This window comes from Neoarius graeffei, chromosome 8, assembly GCF_027579695.1.
Source record: "Neoarius graeffei isolate fNeoGra1 chromosome 8, fNeoGra1.pri, whole genome shotgun sequence".
Lineage (NCBI taxonomy): Eukaryota > Metazoa > Chordata > Actinopteri > Siluriformes > Ariidae > Neoarius > Neoarius graeffei.
The window spans coordinates 90,213,695-90,219,626 of record NC_083576.1 but is presented as its reverse complement, the minus strand read 5'-3'; positions in this window follow the sequence as shown (position 1 = coordinate 90,219,626).

The window sequence follows — 5,932 nt, the reverse complement described above, 5'->3', positions numbered from 1 at the left end:
CATCCTACGGTCTCTCCTTGAACAAGGCGTGGTGAGAGAGTGTATCAGCCCGTATAATACACCTGTCAACCCCGTGCCCAAGCCAGACGGTACCTGGCGTTTTACGCAGGACTTGCGTAAGATTAATGAACTAATTGTTCCTGTAGCACCTATTGTACCTGACGTTTCCTCTGTAATATCACAAGTTCCTGCTGATCATTGCTGTTTCTCCGTCATTGATCTCTGCTCTGCTTTTTTCAGCGTTCCGGTTGGAGAGAACACACAGCCTTTGTTTGCGTTCACGCACAGACGGAAGCAGTATACTTGGACACGCCTACCACAAGGTTTTATTGATTCTCCAGCTGTGTTTTCAGCTGTAATTCGTAACGCACTTTGTGACCTCTCCCTCCCCCAGGGCTCTGTGATCCTGACCTACGCCGATGATCTTCTGATATCCGCTGAGTCCCCAGAAATCTGCCAAGCCGCATCATTGCACCTGCTCCAACATCTGGCGAAAAAGGGTTTCAAGGTTTCCAGAACCAAGCTCCAGTTCTGCAAAGACACTGTTAAGTATCTGGGCTTTGAACTTTCACAAGGTTGTCGTAAGCTGTCGGCTGATCGGGTGCAGGCGATTCTAGACACGAAACGCCCTGCCACTAAGCATGCCCTCATGTCTTTTCTGGGTCTTATCAATTACTGCAGACAATGGATCCCTGACTGCTCCTCATATGACAAGATTCTCCGTGCTGCAATCTCTCCTCAAGACCCACAGCGACATCCTTTGACCTGGACTGACACTATGATTAACGCTTATCACTCCCTCAAAAGCGCTCTCTGCTCCGCCCCAGCTCTGGGTTTACCTGACTACTCCAAGCCCTTTCATCTCTACGCCTGTGAACAACAAGGTACGGCGTCTGGTGTTTTGGCTCAGGAGCATGGAGGGGGGATTCGTCCGTGTGCGTTCTTATCTAAAACATTAGACACTGTTGCTCAAGGCTTGCCTGCATGTCTAAGGGCTGTCGCCGCCTGTGCTATGATGGTTTCAGATGCAGAGAAATTGGTTTTGTCTCACCCACTGATCTTGCACTCGTTACATCAAGTTAAACAGGTATTGCAAAATTTGCAGACTCAACATATGACTGCACAGCGACGCTCCGGATATGAAACCATTCTCCTTTCTACTGATAATCTCAAAATTCGAGCCGCATCCTCTAATACTGTAGGTCACGCTCTCGCACGCCTTCTTAACTCTCAGGACGACACCTTAGAGGACACTGATCATGATTGTCTATCTGAAATCTTGCATACTACCAGTATCAGGCCTGATCTTTCCTCCAGCCCTCTGGAGACTGGGGAAGTAATCTTTGTTGATGGCTCTTGTTCTAAACCTTCAGATAATGTTTTCCTCCGTGGCTATTCTGTGTGTTCCCTGCCTGACATTGTACACGAGGCCTATGCTCTCCCGTTCTCTTCCGCTCAGGCAGCCGAATTGTATGCACTAATGCGTGCCTGTATTTTGTTTCAGGGCAAGGACGTCACCATCTACACAGACTCTCGTTATGCCTTTGGGGTGGCTCATGATTTTGGGAAGATTTGGCAGTCACGGGGCTTCCACGCAGCAGATGGGAAGCCCATTTCACACTCAACCTTAGTACAAAATCTTATTGATTCTTGTCATCTCCCTAGGTCACTCGCTATAGTCAAGACTAAAGCGCATGCCTCGGGAAACACCCCTGAACGCATGGGTAACTCTCTTGCTGATCGTATGGCGAAATTTGCTGCTGCTTCTGGTGTCATGTCTCCTGGTCTAGACTCTTCATCATGTAATACATCTTGTCTTGCTAGTAGTTTGATCCCAGATTTAGACCTTATCTCTTTACAGGCTTCAGCTTCTCCAAATGATTCTGCCTTTTGGCAGCTACAAGATGCTTATGTCGCCTCTGATGGCCTATGGTACAGCCAAGATGGCCGTCTTTGCCTTCCATCACATTGCCTTCCTTTCCTTGTGCGTGAATTTCATGGCGTAACACACCGTGCACGAAGGGGGGTAAAGGGGGACATGAACAAACTTTTCTGTATAGCTAATCTAAACAGTTTGGTGGATTCAATTCTCGAGAGATGCCTCATCTGCGCACAGAACAATCACTCCAAAGCAGTCGCGAAACACGAGTGTTTACCCATACCGACATCTCCATTCTTAGAATGGCAAATTGACTTCACACACATGCCTCCCTGTGGGCTGTTTAAATATCTCTTGGTGATTGTGGACAAATTTTCTAAATGGGTAGAAGCCTTTCCGTGTTCTAGAGAGAATGCAAAGGTAGTGACTAGTACGTTGGCAAAAGAAATAATACCTCGTTATGGGGTTCCAGATGCCATAGACTCAGACAAAGGTACCCCTTTCGCCTCAAAGGTCACACAAGATCTGTGTAAGTATCTTTCACTAAACTGGCGCTTTCACATTCCATACCATCCTCAATCTTCTGGTATCGTAGAGCGTACTAATCGAACATTGAAAGACAAACTAACTAAGGCTATGCAGACCACGGGTTCCAGAAATTGGGTAGACCTATTGCCAGCCACACTGGCTGAAATTCGCATGACACCAAAGCCTAGTCTCGGCGGCTATTCCCCCTACGAGATCATTTTTGGGCGACCGTTCCCTGTCCCCTGGAGAAAAGGGACTCCGGCTCTGGGTACCTCTGATTTGAAGACACATATGGATGAGTATTCTGCAGCCCTTATCGATAAATTGCATGAAATTTGTACTAAGGTCAATAGTACAATATCACTTCCACCATCGGCAAACACACACCCCTTCCAAGTGGGAGATAAGGTGCTGGTGCAATTTTTTAAACGATTTGGACAATTGGGAAAACCTCGATATAGTGAGCCTGCAGAAATAGTCGCCATTACTCGTACTGCTGTTTTAACTGACCTTTTTCCACAGTGGATTCATGCCACCCGACTGAAGAAGGCTCCATAATAAAGTTGTGTTACAATAATCAGTTGCTATTAACGCTTTTTGTGTCCCTATCTAGTCTCTTTCTCTCTCTCTCTCTTTCTCTCTCCCTTTCTCTGTGCTATAGAATTGACCTGTGTGCAAACGCTGACTGAGTTGTGCAGCCCGGCTGACTGAGAATCCGTTACTGCCCGTGAGACATTGTGAACAAGGGGGGGAAGAGATCTTGCGCCCAGTCCAGATTTGGAACCGTGGAACCGAACCACCTCACTACAATCCATGATGGTCCACATCGCGGGTCTCATGACATCACTGCTCGGGGCAGGGCTACCCGCCCGAGCCTTCAGGATCACTTCCTTGCTCGGGGCAGGGTTACCCGCCCGAGCATTCGTGTCTGCTTCATCTCTGCTCGGGGCAGGGTTACCCGCCCGAGCCTTCGTGACCATTCTCCTATTGCTCGGAGCAGGGTTACCCGCTGGAGCTGGACCTCGAGACAACATCTTCTGGCAATTTGCTAACTGGACTGCACGGGCTCACACAAATGAAAGTTGTTATGTATGTCATTTGATGCCATCCTCCACTATTATTACACGCCCACCTTTGCCGTTATGCTCTGAAGCTTTATATTATGCTTGGGGGCCAAAAGGCCAACCTTCTAAATTTTGGGGCCCTTTCTGTAATTACTCTCCTCACCCTTCTGTGGTAGCAAAGTTAAACCAGACTTCTTCAGTACATGGCACAAATACCCCCGACATTATATTACAAGATTCTATTCTCACTACTCTAAAAGTAGATATGCCTTCTAATTTCACTTTCCCTCATTGTTTCAGAAGGAATTACTCTCAAAAAAGTAACATTTATTTAGGACACATTCCTAAGTCTCAATGTAAGCAGATATATGATCAGAACTCCGTCACCTCTCCCTGTCCTCACTGGATCCCGAATTCATGTCGATGTAACCCTCCGCTAACTGATTGTACACTCAACAGTATCGGATATATCAAAAATACATGTAGGGCTCATCCTAATTGCGTTCCACCACACCCTAATAATTATCCTGGTGTTAAATTGGCATTAAACTGGTACTGGTACTGCGGTAATAGTAATCTCCTTGTTTCGTTTCCCACCAACTGGTCAGGCATTTGCGCTCCCATACAACTCAAAAACGCTATCACTGCTATCCATCCTTTCTCTGCTCATCGCCCAAAACGAGATGTTATTCATAATTTTCCACCCCTGGAACATCATCTTACTACTCGGTGGCACAGGTTTTGGACATCAATGTTTCCTCATTTTGGTGTAGCTGATCTATGGAAGAATGTAGAATTAACACATTATCGCTTGGCCAGCTTTGTTAATGAAACCATTAAAGCTGTCGATGGTATTAGAACAGAATTAACCTCCCTGCGTCTAATGACTACTCAAAATCGTATGGCCCTTGATATTTTGTTAGCAGAAAAGGGGGGTGTTTGTGCTATGATCGGAGACAGCTGTTGCACTTTTATTCCTACTCATGATAACCCGGATGGTGAAATAGGTGCAGCCGTACATCAAATGAGACAGATTGCTCAACAATTAGAACATGATGAACATGGGGATACGGCAGGGTGGGTGTGGTTTTCTGGACTGTTTGGTAATTTGTCTAGTTGGTCTGCTATTTTTTCTATGTGCATCCCTGTAGTGGTGATGGTTCTTTTGTTTATTTTCCTGGGACCTTGCATTCTGAGATGCTTGATGGACAGAATGCATAAGATGATTTATAGTCTTACCCGCAAACCTCTGCATAGAGAGAATAATGTATATTATTGTCCTGCTAGGGTGTAACACTAATCTTAATCATAATCTTACTTACTTACATGTTTACTTAAAATCTAAAGTTAATACTGTGATTAGTATTAAAGGGGGGGATTGTTGGGTCAAAATTTATTATATGTAGATTATGATCAGAATATGAATCAGAATCAGTAGGTTAAATCAGGATATATGTAGGTATATGTAAGTTTAGTGAAATAGTGATTCTTAGCTTATTCTGTGTTAAGATTTAGTTTGAAATGACCTTAGGTCCGGCTGGACATTGTTTGGGAACATTTTGTTTATGAATGTGTATTTTGAACAGAGAAGTGTCTGAAGGTCTGTTTTAGTGTCAGATCGACTCATACCACACTCAGAAATAGTAGAATTAAAGTTCATGATTATGCTTATTCAGTCAGTTGAATCTTAGGTCATGGCTTCATAAAGGCTATGAAATACACTGAAATATATTGAAATATACTATGGTAATGATTAATGTTAATTTTATAGATCCCGTAATTAATGAATACATTCCGTGATTAATGTTAGTTTCATAGTTCTAGATTAGTTTCATAATGACATTATAATTATAATTAAGATCTTATGATTTTTAGTTTAAGAGCATTAACCTAATTTAGTTATAAGTTTAATCCTGTTAGTGGTTTAATTGTTCTCTCTCTTTCAGACATATTCTCATTGTACTTGTGGTTAAGTTGTTCTTTTTTTTTATGTTTATTCTCTTATAACATTCATTATTAAGAACTGATTGTTATTTGTTATTTTACTTATGTTGCTGGAATCAAGATAATCAAGATAATCAAGTAATTTACTGACTGACCACACATTCATGTATTAAGAATTGTTCATGTTAATTATTAAGAATTATTCAGATGATCCTTTCTGTGCAAACTTTGTGTGCCTTTGACCTTCTACAGTATCTATGTTTAACATTCCACACTATTCCGAGAATCAGACATAATATGAAGCTAAAACTCTGATATCTATCTGTACCTTACTGTCAGCAAAAATATGTTATTATATTATTATGATTGATTCAAGATCATTACACACTTCTACATAGACACACACATATAGACACACACACACACACGAAGACAAAACATAAACACAGCAACACTATAAGACATTCCCACAAATGTTTTCATTCAGACGAAGCGAGCGAATAAACTGGCATGTGAA